A 16,488-nucleotide genomic window follows, 5' to 3' on the forward strand; every position below is an offset into this window, starting at 1 on the left:
ATCTTTCTTAGTGTATGTTGTGCTTGATTGGATTTATGTAGTGTATGTTGTGCTAAATGAAGTGAACAAACTGGAAAATTACTACATTAATACTGGACAGAACTTGAAAAAAACTGCAGGTATAATGAAGTGCAAAATTGCACGTTAAATGAAGTTAAAAATTGGACATAAAAACTGTGCAAAACTGCACATAAAACTGCATACATTCCAAGTATAAAACTGCAAAAACTGCATAAAATGAAGTTAAAAACTGCATACAAAACTGCATAAAAAAACTGCATAAAACTGCATACAAAAATTGCATAAACTGCAAACAAAACTGCACATAAAACTGCATACAAATGAAATGCAAAATTGCACATTAAATGAAGTTAAAAACTGGACATAACTGTGCAAAACTGCACATAAAACTGCATACATTCCAACTGTAAAACTGCAAAAACTGCATACAAATGAAGTTAAAAACTGCATACAAAAATTGCAAAAACTGCATACAAATGAAGTGCAAAATTGCACATTAAATGAAGTTAAATACTGCATACAAAAACTGCAAAAAACTGCATACTAATGAAGTTAAAAACTGCATACAAAAATTGCAAAAACTGCATACAAATGAAGTGCAAAATTGCACATTAAATGAAGTTAAAAACTGTGCAAAACTGCACATAAAACTGCACACATTGCAAGTGCAAGAACTAGTGAAACTGAACACGATTATGAGTCAATATATGCACATAAAACTGTATATTCTTGAAGTGTAAAACATGTACATTAAACATGCCAATAATTGAAGTGCAAATACTGTACATAAACTGCATACAAATGAAGAGTAAATGAAGGTAAACCGTGCAAAATCTACACATATTCTTGAAGTGCAAAATCTGCACATAAAACTGCATACAAATGAAGAGTAAACTGTGCAAAATCTGCACACAACTGAAGTGACAAATCCGCACATAAATGAGTTAAAAACTGGACAGCAACTGAAAAATTTCATAACTAGACAACAACTAAAAACTGGACAGCATACCAAACTTCACCAAACTTCATAAATACATACCAACTTCAACCCAAAATACAACATAAGCATTCGTTGTTTGTACTTGCCAGAATACATTAAATAGCAAAAACCTACACAATACCATTGTTTGTAATTGCCAGAACACATTAAATAGCAAAAACCAATAACTTAAATTTCCAACAACCAAATCATACAAAAACTAACCCTATTTGGTGGTTGGAAATAAATATTCTGGCCCCATACTTACTACATACAACTTACTACAACAACTAATAAACTAAATTTGATCTTTCCCATTAGCTTTTCTAGCCTTCAACTTTCCCACCTTCTTCTCTCTTGCCCTTTCCAACTGGTTGCTAGTGACACATGTTTTTCCTCCATAAGTGAGCCTAGTAGGTGAGTAAGGCAGATTTGTAGGCTCACTCACTCCAGCATGGTCACCTTTGAAATTGATCACTCTACTTCCAGTTTGCACCCTCTGAGCTTGCCTCATCTTCAGCCTTGTGAGCTCTTCTGAAATTATTTTAGGCCTTAGATCTGAATCACTTTCAATCTCTCTAGGAGGACCAAATGGTTCAAATTGTGGTTGTTGCAATCCAGGTGTGGGCATGAATGTGTAGTCACCTTCTTGTGTTGGTTGAGGGGCTGAACTATTAACATCATGAACTTCAGGAGTTCTGGCCCTTTTCCTCTGTCTTGAACTACTTCCTTCTTCAGCCTGGAAGGACATTCTTCACTACATCCAAGAGTCCCTGTACATGTCAAACAATAAATAATCAGAAATTAATCATATAACAACTAGGAATAAGTAGATAAGAAAAACAACACATATTATTTACCTTCTGCATGTCAGACATAAAGGTGGTACTTTCACCATTCTTCAGATTCAATGATTTTTCCAGCAACTGTAGAAACCATGTCCATGTTCTGCTGGTCTCTTTATCCACAACAGCATATGCTAATGGATAGAATGAAGTGTCACAATCTTGTGACATGGCCACCAATAGTTTCCCCTTGCAATGACCCTTCAAGAAAGTCCTATCCAGTCCAATGAAGGGTCTCAACCCTTGTTTCCATCCCAAATTCAAGGCATTGAAGCAAATGTACATTCTAAGAAATTTTCTTTTACTTTGTTCCATCCCATCCTTTGATAAATTAATCAACACATCAGTACCAGGATTGCTCATCCTAATCTCATTTGCATAAGCCTCAAACCTGTTGTAATCTTCCAAAAAACTACCTTCCATTTTCTGAAGTGCCATCCTCTTTGCCCTTTTCAACTTAGTGTTGTTAGTATTTAAAGTGAACTGATTCTTCAAATCTAATCTCATATCCTTAAGCTTGCACTTGGGGTTGTTCTGTACTTTACACTTGAAATATTGAGCTAAAGTAGATGTGGTAGCTCTAGGATTTTTAAATGCATGCTCACAATTGTGCTCTGTCTTCAAAGTTTTAATCTTAAACCCTGGACCCTTACCATCAACTGAAATAAGAAGGGCAAATGGGCAGCCAACTATACATCTATACCTTAGTATTTTTGTGTCACTTTTTTCCACTCTCAAAGGTTTTGAAATTGCAAGGCCATATAGATTCACAATTTTCCTAGCCTCATCTAAGTCCTTAAAGGTCATGGACAGATGCAACTCTTTGTAATGACCGAGCTTCTCATTGACTTCCATATTTTTTGCATCTTAATAAGCTCTAACTCATCAAAGTTATACTCATCACTATCTGAACCTGGATCAACTAAACTATCATCACTTTCTGACTCAGCATCAGTCCCATATTCACACTCAACATGGTATGGCTCACTATGATGAATAATGTTAGGGGCAGAAACAGGGTCTTTGTTACACCTTGAAAATTTCCCCGCGAACGTAGAGTGGATAGGCTAACAAAGGGCATAGTGTATACGATGTTTTAATAAGAAGGGAACGACGTTTGACGACCCTAAGTAAGATTCAAAAGGAAATTGCAATAAGAGATAGGTTATGCTCCATAATGACTAATTATAGGTTCTGAAGGCGTGAAAGTTGCAGATTTGCACTTCGGCCCAGTCGATCGTAAGATGAAATACGGACTGTAAAGTAGTTTACGGGCCGTAAACTGCCATATCGTATTTCAAGTCCCAAAACTTCAACTTTCTGTCTAATGCTCGAATGGTTAAAGACAACTTGAAATACGGACCGTAAACTGGAATATGGACCGTAAAGTGAGTTCGTCAACCACTATGTCCTCAGCCTGACTTTCTGGTTCTGTCATCCTTTAATACGCCCACAGAATACGGACCGTAAACTGGAATACGGACCGTAAACTGAGTTTACGACCACTGTTGCACTTTCAACTACTGTTCATTTCAAATCAGATTTTAAGCCATTAAAAAGGAGACCCAAGCTCATTAATTCATTTTATTTCCACACCACTTCTCTCTAGAAACCTCTAGAATATTCTCCACTCTTCATCTACAAGAAAACAAAGGAAATCAAAGATCAATATCAAGAATTCAAGAGAATCAAGTGTATGAAACTCATTAAAGATCATTCAAGTCAAGAAATCCCAATGGAGGTGAACTAGGGTTTAAGCTCAAGTGGAGTATTATCAATCAAGACTTGATCCTACGACATCTAAGGTAAGATTTATGATATTTCTATGTTGTTTAAGGTATTTGAGAGTTGAAATACTTAGATTGTAGAAGGCTATATAAAAATAGGTCATGAATGTGAAATAGTGCCATTTTGAGAAATAGCTTGAATTGAGCTATGATTCTTGATGGGTTGTGATGTAAATATGTTATAAATGATGTTGAGAACATGATATGAGCAATGTATGTGAATGGACGTCTTCGTGTGCTATGGTTATGGATATGGGTGATTGAAATTAAGTCTAGAAATATGGATAATGTGGATCAATAATGACTATCGTTATAATATTGTGAATGTATTATTGACGTTTGGGAGTGGATATACACTATGGAGGAATGTCGTATAAATAAAGGAGGTGCTGTCCGATTTTCTTTAGTTTCAGTCATGTATGCTAGCTATCGATTTCTAATGATGGTATGACCTTAATGAAGGTAGAAACGCGAGCGTTGAAGGAGAACGTGCAAGTGGTAAATAGTTGAACGGAAAGGTATGTAAGGCTAACCCTTCTTTCATAAGGCATGATTCTTTGGCCAAACGTCTAACTCTTCTATAAGATTATGATATCTTTCAAATGATTTGATCTTCCGAGCTTGTAAGCTCACGATTCTTGATAAGCTACGATTGTACTAAGTTCCTCGTTTGACGAGTAAGCCTTTAATGATAGATGTGATGAATGACGATAATAGTGAAAATGATATGGATGACGACTATGATGGTAATAGCGATGACGATAACGATGACGATGATGATAGTAATTATAATAGTAAGGATGCTTATGAGCTAATATGTATATGTATCTATGTATGACTATTATGGAACCCAGAGCTTATGAGGCCGGGTAGGATATGTAAGTAAATATGTATATGATTATGTAACGCGCGCACACCTCTGCAGATGGTACGGGTAACCTTGAAGCCTTGGTAGGGCCAGGTATGTGTAACCTTGAGCCTTGGTGTCACGACCCGACTAGGGGCCGTGACGAGTACCCGGTACTTGTACCGAGCACCCCTTATCTTGTCTCATATCCTTATAACTAAGTGGGCCGTATGACCTATACCATTTTTTTTTCTGTTACTTAACATTAACAATTGTAGCATAGTTATGAACATAGGCGAACAACCTTTACTAACACATTATACATCGACTAGGACTGCTAAAAGTACAAAACATTTAACTGTACACATCTGTCTACGAGCCTCTAGACATAATACACATATACACAAGAAGGGCCGAGCACTGTCACGCCCGAATATATATATATACACAAAATAGTACCAATAAATAGTGGCTCCGGAATGACTGGAGCACTCTCTGTGAACCGCTGGTGAAGCTTCTAAGAACCGGACCCGTCTACCTGCTTACCTGCGCGGCATGAAACGCAGCGTCCACAAGAAGGGACGTCAGTACGAATAGTGTACCGAGTATGTAAGGCATGAAAATAGTAAAGAGAGGAATATAAATTGCAACCAATACATAATGAAATCATAGGACATATAGAGCGATAATAGAGTAACATGTACATGTATGTGCCACCCAGGGCAGATGCCATGCATGCTAAGCTGTCTTTAAAGAAACATTTTGTGTTCATATATGAAAATAAAACATAATATATATTGCCGAGGCGTCGGCAGCCGATCCATTTAACCATGAATGTGTGTAAATATCCCGCGTCCGGGCATCCCGCGTCCGGGATGAAATCAAGTCAAATACGGCTACATGTACCGTGTGTAACCCCGCGTCTATAGCGCTCTGCCCTGCTCCCTTCTTCCCCGTGTACAAATACATATATACCATAGCATGCAAGCCAGCCCAAAAAGAAGCTATAACGTTATCAGAGTGACGTAAGGTCGGTAGCCTCCGATTACATTATGAAATCGTCATGGTCGTCAGGTCTCACCTTGAGGGAACAACAATTATAAGGCGAGACTATCCATAAAGGATAACATCATGAGAGAACATAGAACAGGATCATAAGGTATCGTTTCATGTACTTTGGAATCTTTAATCATGGAATCATCATTGTCGTATTCATCATATGAACATTTTCTTCCCTGACATCATCCATGTCATTGTAGAACATACTAATCGTAATTGACAAAAAAACTTACTTTGCCACAGACTTTGTTTTGGGAAAATGCGGGCGTTTCGAAAACTTTTTGAACTATTGGGGAGAAGATCATACCTTAGGGTCAATAGATTAGTTAAACAACTATTGTTTAGTAGTCGGAATAGTAATCTAAAAGTTTCCCTTGATTATAGTACGGAAATAAGCTAAATGGAACAATAGGAGGGAATTTGGGAATAGTGGGCCCACCTCGAGTCAAATGAGGCGGCGTACTAAATTTTTATATGTTATATGTCATGGCGTTACTTATCAGGGTTTTAGGTAATTGAGTCCTCTTTATGCAAGTTCTAGAGGGCTAGGAAGGTTTTTTCAACATTTTGCAAAATTTCTAGTTCAATTCTACTAAAGGAAAAAGGAGAAACTTTAGGTGCGGAATTCCGGGGAATAGAGTTGTCCCCGAGGCTCGTGTCCAACTTAATACGTCTAAGACATGCCATAGAAGGAAGGGTGAAGCCTTACATACCTCTTTCCGCTCCTTTGGCTATCCCGAATTCAACTCGCAAATCCGCCAAAATCTACAAATTGGTCAAGTTTACCAAACATGATTAGTGCCTTTAGAATTGAATTCTTAAAATGATACTTGGCTACCGAAATTTCGGCAGCACTTCCCCTGTAAAATACTCCATCCCACCAAGTTCAACTTGGCCAATTTCAATCAACAACAATCCGGGAATTCAACCCGGCCAAACTAACAACACAATATCAACACAATACTAAAAATTTCCGTATTCATTCCAAGTTACATTATAACAACTCAATCAATATACTACTTCCTTCAAAACCTTCCAACTCCAATAAGAACATTAACAACATTATAATTCATATACCAACAACACCATACTAACAACATTATCTTCCATACATGCAAGAACATAGTATTCAATTTTAAATACTCCAACCGCAAGTCTCCAACTTCTTCAACTTCACAAGATTATTATGCATTCATTAACAACATAGTATCCGCAACACAACGACAACCAAAACTCTAAATAAAATTGGCTCATCTTCTTTCACCACTTAACACATATATACGGCTATACATATAATATACACTATACGGCCACCATCCTACATACACCACTACAACCTTTCCAAAATCATCCAACTTTCATTATCCACATAACATTCACAACAATATCAACCAAATACTAAACAAAATAATTACAACATAATTTCTACACACACACATATATCACACGGCCACACACACCCACTTCCATATTCTTCCCAATTTCACTTATTTTTGTACACTACAACATGCAAAATCTTCCATAACATATAAGAAAGATTTAAATTACCCTTTCTTCAATTCTTCACTTGGTAGCTTGAAAGAATATAAGTTTTTCTTGCTCCAACAACAACTCCACCTTGTTAAGGACCCTTTAATTAGTAGAATACAATTTTTGGAGGAATTTTTCAAGGTTTCTTATGGAGTTTTTTCTATGGCCGAAATGGCCCTAGGAGTTTTCTCCTTCTTTCTTTGTTCTTCAAGTTCTTGAAAATTCTAGAGAGGTTTATGAAGATAAGATGACTTTGTCATCTTTTTATTTAACTTATTTAAAAGCCATGTGGGCTTAAGCCCACTAAGAAGTGGACGGCCACTTGGCCCAAATGGTCAAGCCCACACAATTTGTTTTTTGTTCTTGCCACTTATGAAAAAAAAATTATTTTCCAAATTTACCCTTTGTCTTCCTCCATAATTCCGCGAGGCATATTGTGAATTTCCCTTTATGTCCTCGACCTTTCTTAATAATTCCACTTCTAAATTCTTCATAAGCCATTCATATGCTTAACAAAATAAAAATATGGCCTTGCTTGTTGTCCTCCCGCGATTGTCTTGAATTATCCGATTGCACAAAAACGCGGGATATAACACTTGGTTGGCCAAGTATGTATGAAACACCGATCCTGCATGGTCGGGTATGCTATGTAAATGCTATGTATATGATATGATTGTGTATATGATATAGATACGAGTATGGATACAAATATGATACGATATGAATGTGAATAAGGGTATGGATACGAATACGAGTACAAATATGGAACGGATACGGATATGGATATATGTACACAAATACGCATTAGAAATGGAAAGTCCCTATGAAAGGCAAGTAAGTGCTTATGACGATGATATTACTATCTCCCATCCTGTGTTATCTTTCAGGTTACTTATTATGCTTCTACATTGATATTGATCATGCTTTACATACTCAGTACATTCTTCGTACTGACGTCCTTTTGTTTGTGGACGCTGCGTCATGCCTGCAGGTGCACATGGAGACAGGATTGATCCATAGCTACATTCCCAGGGACTACATAGCAGAGCTCCATTTCATTCGGAGCCATAGATTTTGGGTACTTATTATTTTGTGTACATAATTATGGGCATAGCGGGGTCCTGTCCCGCCTATATGATTTGTTATACTCTCCTTAGAGGCTCATAGACACGTGTACATGGTTAGATATGTCTGGCCTTGTCGGCCTATATTTTGTATGTCATTTTGATAGTTTTGTCGGCTCATGTACATTGACGTGGTATAGATGCCAACCATGATATAAAAGCATTGTCGTCCAATGGGACTAGCATGCTGGATGAGTATATATGTATATGTTTTATTATGTGGCTCACCTAGATGTAAGTGTAAGTGTAAGTGTAAGCCAAGGGGTGCCCGGGTGGGCTAGCACCGGGCACTCGTCGCGGCCCTCTAGACGGGTCGTGACAGTCTTCAAAATCATCAACAGCAAATAAATGTATTACCGTGAATTCATCGTTTAACAAGTACTGCAGAGTCCTAATACCTTCAGACCCTTCAACCAAGTAAAGTTTTCCAGAAGGCCCTTCCAAAAGTACTTGCTTCACTTTTACAAAATCACAGTTGTTTGTAAACTCTTCTTCTATGTCATTTAAGTTTAATAGATGTAAATTAATGGCTCTCTTTAAATACATCAACTTTTTGTCATACATTAGCTGGGATTTTCTAGTCCACTCACCCCCATAGTGAAAAAAAAAAGGTCAACAAAGAGATCTTTCATTTTGAATTGTCTGTAGAAATAACCACAAAAAAACAGACACTGGGCCCCACATCAATAACAAAAGGACATTAGGAGTCTCAACTAAAACAAAGCAAAAGCATAAAGGGGCAGGCCATATGTTCTGTACTACATAAAAAATAGGGGAAATGAGTTCTCAACTACCAAGGGAATAATAAACAATGCAAAGGAGGGATTGGGACCCCACATCAATAACAAAAGCACTTTAGGAGTCTCAACTAAAACAAAGCAAAAACATAAACATCAACAAATTCACAATCCAGCAACCAACAACAACAGGAACAATACCAACATCAACAACAATACTATCAATACCAATATATTCCATAAAACATCCCACACGATGTTTTTCAACATACAACAACAATATACACTTCCTTTCTTCCCAATCAAGGAGCATAATCTCACCAACACACCAGAAACATTAGATACCTTCTCTATACATGTAAATCAGCCCAGCCACACGGCCACTACATGCTCAAAACTGTCCATAAACACAACAACTACAACACGACACTTTATGACCTTTCCTCCATACATATTTTCACTTTTAAGACTTGCTAAACCTTCAAATCAACTCAACATAAGAGATATGATGAAGAACATACCTTATACTTGAATAAATTCATCCACACCAAATTTCTTCAAGACCAAACTTACCACAACATCAAGTAGAAGCAAGAACAATCACCTTTCATGGACTAGTTTGGTGTAATCTTGTTAAATTCTTGATCTAATGGGCTATAAATTTTTGGGAGATATGTTGAGAAGTTTCTAGGACTATTGAGAATGTAAAAATGCTGAAAAAAATGGAGTTAATGGGGTATTTATATCCCTCATAAGTCGGTTCCACCGACCTTATCAAGTGGGACCTGCGGAAGCCATTTGGCAGCTTGGAGTCTTTATCATAAAATGGCCATAATTCTTTATGCCGATATCATATGAGGGCCCACAACCTATGATTGGAAAGCTCTTTCAATTATCTACAACTTTAATTTTGGTGTGTTTCCAAATTCAAAACTCGTAATAGCGTTTTGGCCGCTCCAAGTCAGATCATCCGAAAACGTATCCTTAAATCATCCTTTTGGAGGGCTTATGCCCATATTTGGCTTAAGGGTCCTCCTTAAGATTTGATCAACATCCCATGTACTACTCATTTCTCTTTTCCTATTTCCTTTATAAAACCGTGACATGTGGGCCCACCTTAACTTACGGTTACGAGGGCTATTCATCAAGTAACGTGTTAACTGATTTACTCCATACGGTCTCCAAATGTCATATATATATATATATTCTTATACTCAGATCATATTATCTTAATCCCTGATCCTTGTATAACTTTGATCTTCCTTGAGCTCATACTAAGTCGTCTACAGTCTTGGTAACACGAAATTTTCCGGGGTGTAACATCCTTCCCCCCTTAGAAACATTCGTCCTCGTATGCTTTAACTAGTCTTGTACGCTGTCCCTGATCCCATTCTCTGGGACATCCCCCTATCGAATCATTCTTCCCGTTAACATATCGCATTTAATCGTACCATAGCCATAACAGGTCTCCATTGGTTATTTACTCGCTCTTTCCTACGTTTACTTCTGTCATTCCCAAAATCTTGTCATCCATTCCCCGACTTTTAACCTGTTTAGATTTGTCATACCCTTCATAGCCTTTTACTGAATTTACTAACATCATAGGTTTACTAACCTTTCTCTACTCTCGTAGCTAATCTCTTTGCTCTTGAAACTCATAAGTCAGAAAAAATGCTTTTGAAGAAATCACTAACATACCTGGATACAGAACCACAGCGCTTCTGGCCTCTTAACTGAGGTCTGAACATAGCTCATATCTTCCTCATTTTTACCTTACTGACCTTTAAATCTCATAACTTGCCTCTTGATAATCTCATAACGCTAGCTCTGTAATTGTGTTAACTCTCTAACTAGTTGTAGCTCTGCTCAACATAATCATCTCTACATCAATGGAAAACATAAGTTCTGACTATACTTCATTTTACCTACAACTCCCGATCTGTAGGAACTAAGTAACCCCAATTCACTAATCTAACTTATATAAAATCATCTTAATATCTCTAGCATCCTAAAGTATAACAGGAACAACCCATATCTTTACGACATCCTTTAACTCAAAATCAATTTCATAATCCTTTCTATAAATCCTTTTTTTTTAGTTAGTCGTGAAAACCTTCTGTTTCTGTTAAGCCACAACAGAACTCATTTGTTGACTTTCCCTGAATCCCCCAATAGACCATGTTCCTACAAAACCTCGAATGTAACCCATTTTAATCCTTCAGACTACTTATCATCTTCCTCATAAACCATTCTTCATGCACACTAAGACTATCATAAAACTCCCTTGCATTCCCTTCTATTTTCTGTCATATCCTTCCCATTTTGTGGATATTAAGTTCCCCACTGGAATATGGTTCAATTTCTCTTCTTCTCCACGAATTATTTTCAGTCCAGTCTCGGAAGATACTCTTTAGTTACTCTATTCATTTGCTGACTTGCCTTCAGATTTTGTTAATCTTATTTCCACAACAATTCTTACTTCAAACTATCTCTATAATCCATTCCCAATACAACATCTACCATATATTATTTTAGTCCTTAGGCTCGTACTCAAGCTTACTTTGCCAGTGCCATTCTTCCCTGAAATCAAGGGTTAGTGCAAGAAATTTCATTTTCTATGACTTAGCTCTCGTCGCACGATCTTAGATATGAAAGAAGGGTAACCATCCTAAATTCCCTGTAGCCTCCTGTTTATAAATGTGGCGCGCAACACACCATAAACAAGACTCTACTGGACACGACTTTGCAGACAACCCCTAGGACGAACCGCTCTGATACCACTTCTGCCATGACCTAAATCGGAGGGCCGCGACTGACACCCAAGACCCTACTCGGCTGAGTGCCATACTATTATTCAATCCAGGAGTCATAACGTTTTGTGAACCTTTAATCTACGGAATGACGATTCGACGCACTATCCACAGGACACTGTCTGTAAAAGTCTCTAACATACACGAGATACCATAACATAAGTACTCTGACTCGGCAACACTCCGAACTGAGATAAAGCTCACTAATCCAGTTGATAGCTTGGGAACATCCTATAGCCAATGTCTTCTCCTCATCTGTATACACCTGCGCGGCATGAAACACAGCCCCCGAAGAAAGGGGGTCAATACGAATAGTGTACTGAGTATGTAAGGCATGAAATCAACATGTACATAAAATCCTAGAAGACATTTGAAACATGTCAATGAATGTGCAAGGATAAATAAAACAGTATGGCTATATAAAGAAAGCACACATATCTATAATAATGCACATGAACGCCCCCACATAGGCCACATCGTCAACCCTAAAAACATCACAACATAGGCCACAGCGGCACCTCCTGTCAACTGTGCCTTATATATATAGATATACACATCACATCATAGGCCACAACGTCACCCCTGTCAACTGTGCTATATATATATATAAACATCACAACATAGGCCACAGTGTCACCCCCTGTCAACTTTGCCTTATATATATAAACATCACATCATAGGCCACAACGTCACCCCTTGTCAACTGTGCCTTATATATATACATCACAACAAAGGCTACAACGTCACCCCCTGTCAACTGTGCCTTTTATATGTACATGAAGAATGAGAATGAGTGCAGTGCATAAGCAAAATGAAATAATAGAACTCGGTAATGCCACAAAATAGCTACACACATATATTATGCTCATAGCATGCATGGCAGCTCAAATAAAAGCTACTACTTTAGCGGAGTGACGTAAGGTCGGTAACCTCCGATTATATTGTGGAATAATCATCATCGCTCTATCTCACCTTGAAGGAATAATTATTATAATGGGAGACCAACAACAATGAATAAAATCGAGAAAATCATGAAATAAGCTTAATAATCTCATAAAAGCATTGATCTCATAACTTGAGAATTTTAACCATAAAATCATCATCATCATAGAAAATATTCTCATATTTGACATCATCATTATCATCGTAAAAACATGTTCATCGCTGTTATCATAAGAGCTCACAGAATCATAAATCTTTGGTTTGGAAAATACGGGCATTTTGGAAAACATTTATGGATTATCAGGAAAGGAATCATGCCTTGGAGTCACAAACTTCTATCTTTTGAAAACAAAGAAGTTATGGAAGCATTTATGAAATCATACCATAGGGATCATACGTTTGAAAGAAAGGGACGAGCCTTAGCATACCTGATTGATCTCCTACGAATTAACGGTTATTCTTCCGAACTTGAAAATCTACATTCAAAAGAAATTATACCACCATTAGACTTATCGTCGTATGCCTATCTCAAGTCCTTAAACCAAACTCCTTTAGAATCTGCCAAAATTCGGGCAGCATCTCCCCTGTTTATATGCCTAGCCCAAAATCACAATACAGCAACCAACAACAACAAGAACAATACCAACATCAACAACAATATTATCAATACCAATATATTTCATAAAACATCCCACACGATATTTTTCAACATAAAACAACAATATACACTTCCTTTCCTCCCAATCACGGAACATAATCTCATTAACACACCAACAACATTAGATACCATCTCTATACATGTAAATCAGCCCAGCCACAGGGCCACTACATTCTCAAAACAGTCCATAAACACAATAACTACAACACGACACTTTATGTTACACCCCTCGTGTTCGTAGTAGTAGAACCTTTGGTTTCCTAGTCGGGTATACCCTTGGAATAGACATCCGAGACCGAGTTAGAGTAGAAAGTGCCTTACCCTGTGTACAAGGGTACCAGCAGGTATTCCTGGCAACTTATAGAGTTAAAAGTTGAGCAAATCGAATCGACGTGATCTGAACTGAACCAGAAAAATCTGCAGAACACCAGTCATCGTTGACGGGTCGTCGACATGCTTGACAGACCGTCGATGTGCGGCGTCGATAGGGTTCCGTATCCTTGCATCTGCAGGCGTAGGTCGACGGGCCGTCGACACGTCGATGGGTTGTCGACCCGCTTGTCGAACCGGACGATGTAGCCTTTTTGGCTTCCAAGTATAAATAGGTGGTCCACGACCCTATATCATATTTTCCTCCTTCCAAAATCAGAAAAACCCTAAGATATTCTCTCCCAATATTTTCCATCATATTGGCAAAGGTTTGACAAGACCGGACCCCGTAAACCCGAGATGGTGAAGAGGAAGCTTGCTTTTAGGATTTCATCAAGTTGTGGAGTTTAGGGAGTTGAAGTTGAAGTGATTCTTGGGATTCTTGACCCCTCAAGGTATGTACATGATTTCTACCTTTGTATTTAAGTTGGTTATCAAGAGTTTTAGTGATATTAAGTGAAGAGGGGATAGTTGTGGAAGTGGTAAGTGGATGAAAGACAAGATAGTGACTTAGGTTATTTCAAGAGATGATTGGGAATGGATTTGAATATATATATATACCTGTGTGTGTGTGTTGTCATTGTTGATGTGAGTATTGTAGTTGATGTGGGATCGAATGAGGAGTTGGAGAGTTCTAAGCTCACAAAGGAAATTATTGTCTATAGTTCGTTGAGCTTTATATGTGTTTGAGGATGGTTAGTAAGAAAAGTAAATAGCCTAATTAAGCCCTATGTTACCTTAATTGTAGATTTACAAGTTCAAGAGGTAAATGTTGGGCAATTGGAGATACTCCAAGGTATGTTAAGGTCATTCCTTTCTTCTTTTGGCATGTTTCTATGATATGATCCAACTAGCGAGTAAGCGAGGTTCCATATTACTCTACTCTTAGAAGCATTAAATGTACTTCAGTCTTTGATGTTCATATACCCTATTTATGAGTAATCCTTCTGTTCATGGTTCCAGTCTTATTTAGCCAGTTCTGTGCATACAGTTTATTCATGCATTTCATTCATTATATATTATGTATATTGACTCGTGACTAGAAGGCATTATATATGCACACATATCAGGCGTTATATATGCGAATATTATATATATGTAAAGTATGAGAAGAGATATAGGCATTATATACGCATTACTACTATAATGATGATATTGATTATGGCCACAGAAGAGCCAATATGATATGAGATGTCATAGAGGCTTACAGGCGTTATATACGCACATACATCAAGCGTTGTATACGTGCTCATATAGATGCACGACTATCATTGATAGGTATGAGCATGCATATTATGTGCCCACAGAGGCATTGTCCGTTATGCAGATTTATGCAAATTTAGGCAGATACTAGTTCATACAAGTTAATGCAGTCAGTCATTTCAGTTATGAGTTCAAATCTTATCCATGATTCTTATGTTTATATATTGTTCTTATGCCTTACATACTCGGTACATTATTTGTACTGACTCCCCGTTACTCCGAGGGCTGCGTTCATGCCCGCAGGTACAGGGAGACAGATAGGTGGTCCAGCTCAGTAGGATCTTTAGATCAAGCAGTGGTCAGTACACTCCATTTGATCCGAAGCTATAGTCAGTTTTGGTATGCCCTTTTTAGATGTGTATACATATGGTATGACGGGGCCCTGTCCCGTCCTTTCTACAGCTTTGTTCTAGTAGAGATCTGTAGACAGTTGTATGTAGTAGTCAGATGATGTAGCCTTATCGGCTTTTATTATTTTGTGTACAGTATATGTAGCAGCCTAGCCAGCTTGCACTGTTCTTCCGCATGTTGTGTATATATATATGCAGATTGTACGGAATGTTGATGTTTCCTTTTTATGAGATTAGTTTGTGCCATTTATGGGCCTTTGATGTTTAGTATATCTCAGATAAGTATTTTAGGGTGTTTGGTCTCTAGAGGTCAGACTTCCGTCACGGCTCATCGGTTTTGGTCATGACACAAGTGGTATCTGAGCAGTTTCGTCCTAGGGTTGTCTATAGACCATGTCTAGTAGAGTCTTGTTTATGGGCGTGTTGTGCACCACACTCATAAACGGGAGGCTACAGGACATTTAGGTTGATGTCATTCCTTCTCTCTTAGATTGTGCGATAGAGCCCTATGTTAAGCGTTCGCTTCTGATGAATTGTTCTAATTTCAGCGATGCCTCGCAAGAAAGCTACAGCTACCCAGAAGGGCAAGAGAGCGGCCGGCGAGGCCACTTGTCGTACTCAACAGGCCACGAGGGCCCAGGAGGAGAATCTGAGTGAGGGGATGTCTGAGACATCGCATACCCCTCCTCCGGCCCCAGCCCCAGTTCCTCAGCCAGATGCAGAGGGCCAGGATATACGGGATGTTGTACGATTGTTGACCAGATTAGTAGCCGCCCAGGCACAACAGCAGGGAGTTGGTGTTGACCCAGCAGACAGGGCTAGTAGTTCGAGGGTTAAAAACTTCCTTGGGTTAGGTCCACCTGAGTTTTCTGTAGTAAAGCAAAATATGGACCCCCAAGATTTCATTGATGGTATGTAGAGGACCTTGAGGTTTATGCACACGGATGAGGTTGAGTTAGTAGAGTTGGCTTTATATAAACTCCGGGATATTTCGATACAGTGGTATCAGGCATGGGAGTTATCTAGGGTAGAAAATGCCCCTCCAGACAGGTGCCTACGTAATGAGCAGGGCAGTATGAATGTGCAAGAGTACTGTGTACACTTCTA

The sequence above is a fragment of the Lycium barbarum genome, chromosome 7, assembly GCF_019175385.1.
Source record: "Lycium barbarum isolate Lr01 chromosome 7, ASM1917538v2, whole genome shotgun sequence".
NCBI classification, from domain to species: domain Eukaryota; kingdom Viridiplantae; phylum Streptophyta; class Magnoliopsida; order Solanales; family Solanaceae; genus Lycium; species Lycium barbarum.